This window comes from Camellia sinensis, chromosome 6, assembly GCF_055761805.1.
Source record: "Camellia sinensis isolate YWXY chromosome 6, ASM5576180v1, whole genome shotgun sequence".
Lineage (NCBI taxonomy): Eukaryota > Viridiplantae > Streptophyta > Magnoliopsida > Ericales > Theaceae > Camellia > Camellia sinensis.
In genome coordinates, this window is record NC_138966.1 from 178,992,149 (window position 1) to 179,004,652 (window position 12,504).

The following is a 12,504-nucleotide window of genomic DNA, read 5'->3' on the forward strand; positions in this document are numbered from 1 at the left end:
TACGTAAACTCACCACTAATTGGCATAATAAAATATCTAAAATTTTGTACTTGATGTTACAAAAATTTATGACTTAATTACGATATTTTTTGTTACGCTATTTTATATCGAGATTACGCATTTGTAATTGATATTATAAAATTTTGCAATAAAATTATACATTTTATGATAAAATGCACACAATAACTTTTCCTGACAAGAATAACAAACAGCTAGACTCTAAATATGGCAGGCCTATGGCCTGTTTGAGGCTTGTATGGGTCACTTGGGCTTAAAATCATAAACAGGACAACCTAAAATAAGGAATTAATTTCGACCCAAATATAAAACAACTTATAGTCGGACAGGGTTGCTAAAGTTATGGGACTATTTTATTTGAACTCAAAAATTATTTTAGTACGTTTAATTTAAATTTTTAATTCCTATTATACCTAATATGAATTTATTAATAAAGATATTACATATTAAATATTAAATATTAAAATAAAATATTTTTTTTTCATGATACACGTTAATCAATTATAGGTCTTCTTATTCAAATCTCTTCATTTTCTTCTCTGAGTTTCAATTATTTTTTTTTTTTTTCTTCTTTTTCACTCCAAAACTTTAATCCACTCCACAAAACACACCATTATTATCAACAGCATTATTTTTTATTATATTATTATTTGCACTTAAAAAACCTATAGCTTCCAATGAACATTTGATTATATATATGTATATCTCAATATATATACATGGTCTTCATTTATCAAACTCAAACTTCAAATTTCACTTATTTCAACTTATATATATCAACCCTAAATTTGTGTTTCTGTTTCTTATTTTACTAAATCATGAATTTTGTTTGTTCTGATACTGTGGATTAACAGTCCAATCAAGCCATTAGTGTAAAATCTCAATCTTTTGGTGTATTATTATGCAAACTAGGTTAAATATAATGAACTTATATGTATGTATATATATATATATATAGAAATCAAACTTTTGACTGATTTTGGCTAATATCCATTACGTTGGTTATCTGAAAAAAATAATGTGTATTAGATAAATAACAAAACAAGTCACTAACCCTAAGCTCAAAAAAAAAGTTTTTTAAAACTAATTTGAATTTTATAATTTATTTTATTTGGGTGTACTTCAAAAGAGTAATTTGGGGAGGAAAAAAAAAAGGTGTACTGAGAATAAATTATAACCCTGAATAATTTAATAGGGTGTACTAAAAAATTGGGCTCACTTAAATATTTTTTTGGTTTTAAATAGAATTCCCCTAAAGTAGCATGCACAATAAAGATTAAAAAAAAAATTAAAATAGTTAACAAGATAAAATATTACATCCTATATATTAATGAATTATTTTTTCTCTTATAATCATCTACTTCACTATAAAAAAAAATTCACAAATTATCCCAAACAAATTTTTCTTCTATCTCGTAAAATAATCAAAAAGTCAAAAAGCCAACTAAAATTGTCAAATTCTCAAAACAGGCCAAAGTACCAATCAGAATCACCTTGTTTGGGTTTCAGAAAATTAAATTTTTTATTTTTTGTATTTTTTTTTATTTTTAGTTAAAAATTTTAATACACTACGCCAAAACAGGGCATTATTGGCGGTTTTTTTAATGGCGGTAACGAAAACCGCCGTTAAAGGCACTATTAACGGCGGTAACGAAAACCGCCGTTAATATCGCCGTTAATTTATCATTAACGGCGGTTTCGTTACCGCCGTTAAAAAAACCGCCACTAAAGTGTCTTTAACGACGGTAACGAAACCCTCTATTAACGGCGGTAACAAAACCGCCGCTAATGTCCGCCTTTAACGGCGGTAACAAAACCGCCGCTAATGCCCAATCATTACCGCCGTTAATGACGGCGGTCTTTGCCGGCGGACCTCCGGCGAAACTTCGGCGTGCTCCAGCGAAACTCCGGCGAGCTCCGGCGAAACCATCTACAATAAAGTAAAAGTAATGTTTAAATATTTATTTAGGGAATATATTTTATGAAGAGTTGCTATGGCAGAGTGGTTGGTGTGGGTGGATGAGAGGTCTTAGGTTCAAAACTTGGGGAGTGCAAGAAGAAAGAATTACTTTTTGAAAAAATCTGAACCTATTTACGGCGGTAAAAAACTACCGTTTTTGGTCCTATATTACCGCCGTTTTTGGTCGACTTTTAACGACGGCAATTTACCTTTTTACGACGGTTGTACTTTTTCTGACACGTGCATAAACGGCGGTAACGAAACCGCCGTTAATACCGCCGTTAAAGGTTTTAACGACGGTTTTACAGCCTTTAACGGCGGTAAAAAACCGCCGCTAAAGTCCAATTTCGGCGTAGTGATATTTAATTATTTTTTTTAATCTTTTAGATGCACTTAACCTAAGTACACTTAAAAATTATAATATTTATAAAAAAATCTTTAAAAAATTCATCAAATACAAAATAATAATAATAATAATAATTCAATATATTTTTATATTCTAATGTATTTATTGAATTTTTAAAATATTTTTTCATAAATATTTTACTTTTTAGGTGCATCTAAGTTATGTACATTTAGAAACTAAAAAGTTACTTAAAATATTTTTTAAGATCATTAAAAAAATACGAAATATAAAAAACTCAATTTCTAAAAAATTAATCAAACAAAACAAAACAAGGTGATTAAGTGTTGGATCAATTTCATAGGGAATAATGATTAATTAGAATGGGATGAAATAGAATAAAATGTCATTCTTAGGCTCACTATGGGATCCATTAGAATGGTAAATGAAAAATCCATTTGCAATGTATTTGTAATGTGAGATGGCCCTATTAATTTGGAAACTTAATTAAAAATCAAATTTTGACTTTTAACCTAGGTCACATGTTAACGTACTTAACTAATAACCCTACTGGTTATTCCTCATGGTCTGTAGTAGGAGGGCTCCAGTAAACTACTCAATCGATAGTAGGTGGTGATGTTGCCTTCTTTGTGATGGACAATCAGATCCATCACACATTGCTTCACTCTAAAAGGTGACAGCATAATGATAGAAATCTCGAATTGCTCACCACCTTTAATTCTATACCCAAAATATTCTTCAACTCCTATACGACTTTGCCAAACATAATCTCCACTACTCTCAGGGATGGCAAAGAAGGTTGGGGTATAAGTAAAATCAATTCCATTAATTTTATCAGTAATAATGACGTATGGATAATCATCAAATTCCACGGAGTAGCTTTCTTCATCCACAGCTTTATAATAAGTGTACGGGGAGCAAATATTCCGGCAAGCCCGTACTCCTTTCTTTTGAGCTCCGTTTATGTCCGATCACCTGCGAGCAAATAGCGGTGAGCTACCCGGCGGTGTGTGGCCGGAAAAACCCTCCGACGATCAAGTTAGCACACACCTTAGATAAAGAGAGAGAGAGAGAGAGAGAGAGAGAGAGAGAGAGGAGTGTTTGAGTGTAAGAATTCCTTACAAAGTGTTCGTTTGTCTCCGTATGGGGGGCGCCGACCTGCTTATATACCCTCTGCGCCCCATATCTACTCCCAGTCATCTCCTGACACGTGGCTCCGCTATCCCATCTGTCAGCATAAACCTTGCCGAATATCACCTAATCTCAACTGACTGCCTTCATAGCTGGAGCTCGGCAGCTGAGCTGCTCTATCCGCAGCCGTGCCGTGCTTCATACCCAAGCACTTCACTGGCTAAGCCCAAGGAGGACCGGGCTAGGCGGCATCTCGGCAAAGCCTAGCCCGAGGCACCTCCTGTGGTCGGCCTTACTGCCGATCAAATCATTACCTCGGCTAACCACGCCTTTCCGAGCGCCGGTTATTCAGCTTGACTGGCTCCGCCTTTGCCTGATCAAGGAGCTCGGTCCAACCGAGCACTGCCTGCCGAGCAGCTTCTTTACGGTCTGGTCGGCAGATGCTCGTCCCAATTTCTGCCTGGCCCAATTCTTGGCAGCCCGTCAGCGGGCGGATCGCCGGTCATCTCGGCCCCATGCACCATTCGGCTCTCAACCTGCTCGGCCGTTACTTCGGCCCAATTCCAGACCATAAATCTCCCTCTCAATTGCCCCTTAATTCCGTCCGCGCGAGCGTGACTGGGATTACCTATACTTCGACCGGGGTAACATTTCATCGGTCTTCAAAATGTCAAAGGGCGACGGGGCTAGTTAATCATTACTGCCTGCAAACTTGCCCGGTTGTACTCCTCGGCCGATATCCTCTTCTTTGAAAGTATCCCTGTTGGCTCTTCGACTCTTCAACCTGTCTCTTCAGTTCTGACGTTGCCATAAATGGGGACACGTGGTGGGCTGCCGTTGGTTCTCGAGCAGCCAACCCGCCGTTTTTGCCAGAATTTGAATTTGGGCGGTCTCTCCCTTGTCTATACATACAAGACCCCCCAAACTCAATTTCCTCCTACTGCCATTCTGTTATTCGACTCTAGAGCTCTAGCATCCTTGCCCAGGCCTCGTTTGCCATTCTTTGCATTTGTGCTCGAAGGAAAAGCAGTTGCCCCTCATTGGTAAGACCTTCGATCCCTCTTTTGTTGCTATTTTCTTTAATATTACACACATTAGGGCACAAAAACGTAGCTCTTAGGGCATAGGCCATAGAAACCGTCCCAAACCTCCCACTGTTCTTGGTGTTCTTTATTTTCCTGAAGAACACTGAAGAACCAGGGCGGACCGGGCTCCTGGTCTTCTTTTGATCCAAAAAACCAATCTAACCGAGCAAATAACATGTTTGTCTCAACCCCAGCAAAAACCGAGATAACAAAAGGAAATGGTCGCTCAACCGGGCTAACATCTAGCCTGCCTGGGCGACCGAGCTCTTTCAGTTAGCTTAGAAGGCCGAGGTGGTTTGGCACCCTTAATGACTGAGCTAAAGTCCAGCTCCTTCCGCGCGACCGCGCTCACACTTACACTTGCCATCCTTTTCCTGCAGAGTCCAAGGGGACCACTGTCCATTCCTCAGGTTCTCAAGACCGAGCAATTACCAATTGCCACGATGCCAAACACCTCAGCCGAGCTACCTCAGTCCGGCCACAAATGGGGAAATTCCGCTTCCTAGTGGATACTCCGGCCGTGCTAGCTGCATTCAGAGAGGAGTACGGCATCCCGGCCGACGTCCATCTCGAACTGGTTGAAGAGGAGACAACACCCTGGGGCAGACTAGACCAATGCCCCTTCACCATGCTGTCAATTGTCGAAGGAGGCCTCCATTTCCCACTAAACCCACTTATCACCGAGTTCCTCCGCCGCACCGGGCTGGCACCCACACAAGTGTCCACCAACACTTATAGAATTATCAATGGCGTTCATGAATTGAACAATCGGCTAGGCACCAACTTAGGTCTGGCCGAGATATTAAGGCAATACACAATGGGTCACACTGGTGACGGCCTAGCTTATTACTTAAAAATAAGACCGGGCAAGGAAAAAATTGTAACCGGCACCCCAGATAAAGATCTGCACGACGACGATTTTTTCTAGGTGTCGGGCAATTACGAAATAGCCGAGGTACCGGGCTGGTTTATAAACAAGGACTTCGGTTCCTCATGTAAGCCGCTCAAACTTGCTCGGTTAGCTTACCTCTTTATACTGTAACTAACCGGTTTTCCTGTTTCTTTTGCAGCAATCCAAGCCTTGCAAGCCAACTATCAATTTCCCAACGTCGAGGCAATTCGGACTGTGCTTCGATATTCCCACCGAGATTGCAACGATTTGCTCGGTTACACCCCGACCTACAGGTACTCTGCTCCGCGCCGGAGTAGAGTAACAGACTTCCTGCGTGCTCCTTCACCACCTCCAGACCCTACCCTTCCTGACGTCCCCTTAATTCGGTTAACAGACGAACAAGAAATGGCCAAAAGAAGCCGAATCAAAAACCTTCTAACCGCAACCTCGGCCGAGATACCGAGTGTCGTTGCCCGCTCCCCGGCTGTCGGTCAATCGAGTGCCACCGTGGTCGCTTTAGCTTCTCCAGCCGCTGGGCAGTCTAGCCAAGAAACACGCCGGGCTGGCAAAAGACCCCGGGCCGATCCCTCTGCCGAGCTCATCACCGAACTGGCAACCGAGCAACCTGTCGACAGGGTCAGCACCATCCCAGCATGGCGGCCACAGCTGAAACACCGGGGAAAAGAGATCCCGGCAAATGCTTCGGTCAAAGGCGACAAGGGGCACTTGCTTGCCTTCGACCTCTCAAAGGCTTTGCTGCTGCCCAGCGACGTGGTTGGAAGCGACCACGTTCCTGACACCCGGTTGGTCAAATCCGCCGTGAAATCCATGACCGGGGTAAGAAGTTCAATCCTCTGCTTCAATTTTCGCAAGTGTTTGCACGGTTTCTTCTCTGATCAAATTCTAATTTTGCAGGCCATCCAAAAGCAGCACTTGCTCATGGATCGCATCCACAGACTTCGGCAGAAGGCGAGCTATACCACCAGCCAAGTCGAGAGCCTCCAAGCCGAGCTCGGCCGGGCAAAGTCTTCACTTGAGATGGCTAACACTGACAACAACAGACTGCTCAGTCAGCTGGATGCGGCCGAGAAAAAACGTGATGAGCTCCAAACCGAGCTAAGCAAGCTCAAAAAGTCGCAGAAGAAAGACTACCGGGCTGCTAACAACGCCGGCTTCAACGAAGCCGAGCAGAGCTACAAAAAACAAGTCTTTGCCACACAAGATATTTACTTCAAAGCCGGCTGGAAGTCCGCTTGCGAGCATCTCGGCCTGGGCTCTGACACCGACGTATTTTCCAATCCTCCTCCTGCTTCGCTACCGGTCTACCTCGTGCCTTACGCAAACGACGTATTCAGCGCTTTGCAAGAGGAGGCCGAGGAAGGGCTTGAAGAGGGAGATGCTGAGACAGAGGAAGAAGAAGAGGATGCCAAGGTGCAGGAGCAGCCCGGACGTGACGAGCCCGGTGTCCAAGACACAAGTCCAACCATCAACCTTGATGCCGCCGAGGACGAGTTTACCAATCTCTCCCCCTTGGTTTAGTTTTCTTCTGTTTTTGTATTTTTGCTTTCACGTTTTTGATGTAACCGGGCTCTGTCCCCACCTTTTGTATTTACTTTCTTATCAATGAAAAACTCAAATTGCGCCAAGTGTTTGCACGGTTGTTATCAATTCCATCTTCGGCAAATCATCTCGGTATTAAATCATAGATTGAACACCTTGTCAATCGGAATTCATAACTCGGTTGAAATACTTAGAACAAAACAAATTCTTAAACCGAAATAACCATCTCGGTTGGTAGTAACAAAGTTGAACAAATCACCAACTCTTCCGACCGGAGTAAATCATCTCGATTGGGGATCCGAAGTTGGACAAAACACCAACTCTTCCAACCGGAGCAAACCATCTCGGTTGGGAATCCGAAGTTGGACAAAACACCAACTCTTCCAACCGGAGCAAACCATCTCGGTTGGGAATCCGGAGCAAACCATCTCGGTTGGGAATCCAAAGTTGGACAAAACACCAACTCTTCCAACCGGAATAAACCATCTCGGTTTTTACATTAAAACAACAGTCCAAGCGCTAGAGTAAAATTACTTCAATATGTTGACAAAAAGAATTACATTTTGGAGTGCAATGCCCAAAAATCCCTTTGCACAAGAAAAGAAAGCAAAAGCTTAAAAATAATACAGTTTCAAGTTGGCCGCATTCCATGGCCGGGGTATTGCTCTTCCCTCTAGGCCCTCCAAGTGGTAAGCCCCCTTGCCCGCCAGACCGGTGATCTTGTAGGGTCCTTCCCAATTTGCCCCTAGTTTGCCTTCTCCTGGCAGCAAGGTGTTGCCCATAACTTTCCTCAAAACCCAATCACCAACTTTGAACGGTCTGGGGTGCACCGTCTTGTTGTACTTCTTTGAGAGCTCTTGTTGGTAGGTGGCCACATGGATGAGGGCCTTCTCCCGACGCTCTTCTACTAGGTCCAGCTCCAAGGCAATAGCCTCGGCGTTTAGTTCGGGTTCAAAACTCTCGCTTCTTAGGGTGGGCATGCCAACTTCCAAAGGTATGACCGCCTTCATGCCATAAGCCAAAGCAAATGGAGTTTCCCCGGTAGGTCGCCGCGGGGTTGTTCGGTATGCCCAAAGGACGCTGGGTAACTCCTCAGCCCATTTTCCCTTTGCCTTCTCCAGCCGTTTCTTCAACCCATCCAGAATAGTCTTGTTCGATGCCTCGGCTTGACCATTGGACTGCGGGTAAACCGGGGTGGAGTTATAGAATTCTATCTTCAAATCTTCACAAAATCCTCTGAATAGGCGACCGTCAAACTGGGTGCCGTTGTCAGAGATCAAAATCTTGGGAACGCCAAACCGCGTGACCACGTTCTACCAGACAAACCGCTTCACGTTTTTTTCTTTGATGGTTGCCAAGGGCTCAGCTTCAACCCATTTCGTGAAGTAATCTGTGGCCGCAATAAAGAATTTTCGGTTGCCTGGTGCTGTTGGCAGTGGCCCCACTATATCTAGCCCCCACATGGCGAAGGGCCAAGGACTGGTGAGGGGAAGAAGTTCCCTAGCAGGCTGATGGATCTGATGGGCGAATTTCTGGCATTTTTCGCACTTGCGGACGTACTTTTGTGTGTAGGCCTGCATGCACGGCCACCAGTATCCCTGCAAAATAGCTCGGTAGGCCAAGGACCTGCCCCCTATGTGGCTGCCACAAATGCCTTCGTGAATTTCGTACAAGAAGGCCTCCACACTATTCGGGTGCACGCACTTTAGATAAGGACCAGTGAAGGACTTCTTATACAGCGCACCAGATGAAGAGAGCTAAAACCGCTCTGACTTCACCCGAATTTTGTGGGCTTCTTTCTTGTCAGTTGGTAGAGTCCGGTCTCTGAGGAATAAGATCAAGGGGTCCATCCAGGAAGGACCTAGCGCGGCGCAGAGTACATCCGTCAGCCTGGCATCTTCAATGCTTGGCCGCGGAAGAAAGTCAATTAGCAGGGGGTTTGGAGACGTACTATATACCATGGAAGTGAGGCCGGCCAGCTCATCAGCTCGGCTGTTTGCTTCACGGCCAATCTGCTGGACTCTGATTGCCTCAAACTGCTTGATATGTTCCCTGACCAGAGCTTGGTACTTCGCCATCCTGTCGTCCTTTGCTTCGTAAATCCCAGAGACTTGGTTAACCACAAGCTGGGAATCACTGTACACCAGGAGCTCGACAGCCTTCATTTGAATTGCGCTCTTGAGCCCGGCGAGAAGGGCCTCGTACTCAACCTCATTGTTAGATGCTGGGAAGCCAAGCGTGATAGAATGTTCAATGGTTAGACCATCCGGGGAGATAAGAACGATACCTAGGCTAGCGCCATGACGGTTGGACGCTCCATCAACAAAAAGCTTCCACATTTCCCCCACAAAAAGCTTCCAGCAGTCGGATGGGTCCTGAGAGTTGCGAAGGGCAATGGGATCACAACTGCTCGGCTGTGCGGTTTCAAGTTTTGTGTTGACCGGTTCCAATTCAGTCCCCCTTGGTGATTCGGCACCGGACTCTGTAAGTTATTCTATAATGCTCAAGTCCGTGGGCGAATCATCAGGTTGCGGTGTTAAGCCGGCTGTAGGTTCTGAGCTGTGTGGGTCCATGCCTTCCCCCCTTGACGATTCGGCACCGGACTCAGCAAGTTGATCTGGAATGCTCAAGTCCGTAGGCGAATCATCAGGTTGCGGTGTTATGCCGGCCGCAGGTTCTGAGCTGTGTGGTTCAATTTCTTCCCCCCTTGGTGATGCGGGACCGGACAGAGCGGATGGGTCGGTGATACTCAACTCCGTCATCGCATCACCGGGTGGTATAACCGTGCAAACTGAGGGTGCGTCACTGGTGCATGCAAACTCCGCGTCGCTACTTCCATCAACTCGTTGTATCTCGGATGGTCTTGCGTGCATCTCATCATCTGCCACGGTAATATCGACCGGGCACACCGGATGAGTGCCAGGTGAGAACTCAGCAACGAAATTCGCCAAGGTCTGGGCCTTGATAGCGGTGCGCGGCTGGAACTTCACATCAAACTGTCCTAACTCGACCGCCCACTTAAGAATTCAGCCTGAAAAGTCCGCCCGTTCAAACAAGGCCTTGAGGGGAAACTCGGTCAGTACGACGATGGTATGGGCGTGAAAATAATGCGCCAACTTCCTCGAAGCCATCATTAATGCCAAAGCAAGCTTTTCCAGCGGCAAATATCTCGTCTCAGTCGGCAGCAAGGTCTTGCTGACATAAAAAATTGGGAAGTGCTTGATTCTTTCAGCGCGGACTAGCACCACACTGACCGCGTGCTGGGAGACGGCCAGGTAAAGGTAAAGTTCCTCTCCCGGCTTTGGTGTAACCAACAGTGGCGGCATACACAGATATTCCTTGAGCTCGGCCAAAGCTCGGTCACACTCTGCGTTCTACGAGAACTTTGACTTCAATGCTTGAAAGAAAGGGCGGCAGCGATCTGATGACCGGCTTATAAACCGATTAAGCGCGGCGGCCATCCCAGCCAGATGCTGCATGTCCTTAGCCGAGCTGGGCTGCTTCAACTCTTGCACGGCTCTGATCTGAGTAGGGTCTGCTTCGATGCCTCGGTTCGTGACTAGGAACCCCAAAAAATTTTCGGATCCCACACCGAAGGCACACTTTGATGCATTCAAGCGTAGCTTGTGCTTCTTTAGATTGGCAAACATCTCGGCTAAGTCGGACAAATTGTTTGCTTTATGTCGGCTCTTTACCACCATATCATCGATGTAAGCCTCCATTGTCCGGCCCAGCAAAGGAGCAAACATTTTGGTCACCATCCTCTGAAAGGTTGCCCCGGCGTTCTTCAAACCAAAAGGCATGACTCGGTAGCAGAAGAGTCCCCTTGGGGTCGTGAAAGAGGTGATCTCTCGGTCAGGCCCATGCATGGCGATCTGGTGGTAGCCGCGGTAGGCATCCAAGAAACTGAGCCTATTATGTCCAGCCGTCAAGTCCACGAGCTGGTCAATTTGCGGCAAAGGGAAACTATCTTTGGGACAAGCTCCGTTGACTGTCTTATAGTCGACACAAACTCGCCACTTTCCATTCTTCTTCGGCACCACTACTGTGTTGGAAATCCACCGAGGGTAATGCACTTCTTGAATTGCTCGTGCCTCAAGCAGGTTCTTTACCTCCTCTGCAACTACCTCGGCGTGATGCAATGCCGATCTCCTTGTTCGCTGGATGACTGGCTTTGCTCCAGGGAAGACATTGAGGTGATGGCACATAAAACTGGGGTCGAGGCCAAGCATGTCGTAAGGCGACCACGCGAAGACTTCGTTGTTGGCCATCAAAAACTCAACCATCTCGGTCCTCTCTATGGCCGTGAGACTTGAATCGAGCAAGAAGAACTTGTCCGGCTGTTCTGTATCAATTCGCACCTCAACCAATTCCTCAACAGCCTTGTCTTCGGCCTTGGTTCCCACATCATTCAAGACTCCCTGGTCCTCCGGTCCCTCAATCATTTGAACGAATCCTTTGGCAGCCCGGCTCCCGTTGACCGCCACGAAGCACTGCTTGGACATGACCTGATCGCCCCAAATCTCCTCAATTGCCCCCATAGCCGAGGGGAATCTCATCACCTGGTGGTAGGTCGACGCTACGGCTTGCATAGCGTGAAGCCATCCCCTTCCAAGGATAAGGTTGTACGTCAAAGGCACTTGTAGCATCCAAAACTCCACTTGCTTGACCACGGATCCCGCTTTGACCGGCAGGATAATCTTTCCCAAGGGCCACTCCGGTTGTGAGTTAAATCCAACCAGTGGCGAAGTCGTCGGAGCCAAGTCTGTCTCCCGGAGTTTGAGCTGCTTGAACGCATCATAATACATGATCTCGACCGAGCTTCCCTGATCGATCAAGATCCGTCTAACATCGAATTCTTTGACGCGTAGTGTTACTACTAGGGCATCGTTGTGCGGCGTCTGGATACGCTCTAGATCCCTTGAGGTGAAACTAATCACGTCTTTTTCTTCAGTCTTCCCCCTTTTGATGGCAGGCTGTACCGACAAAACTTCCCTCATATGCTCTGTCTTTTTTATCATGCCCCGGAGTTCGCAAACACGCTCCGGTTCCACGATGTCGTGGATGACATTAATAACTCCCTGTGGTGGTGCGTCTCGGTCATCCTGTCCCCTGGGATCGACCGGAGCCTGATCCGACTTCATGCCGCCATCAATGTAAAGGTCGAGGTGCCCAGCCGCGACCAACTCTTCTAAGTGTTGCCTCAAAGGCAAACAATCCTCAGTCCGGTGGCCTCTCTCCCGATGGAATGTGCAACGATACCGTGGATTGTAGCCCTTTTGTCCTTCTCCCAACTTAGCAGGAAACCGGACATACTCCTCGTCTCGGATCTCACTAAGTATGCGATAGATTGGAATCTTGAAGACCGTGGTTATGCCAGTCCTTGCCTTCAGCCTTCTGTTTGCGTCTGCTACATCATCTCGGGGGTAGTCATCCCGGTCGTTCCAACGTCCTCTACCCCGGTTCTTACGATTAGAGCCACGGTCTGATTCCT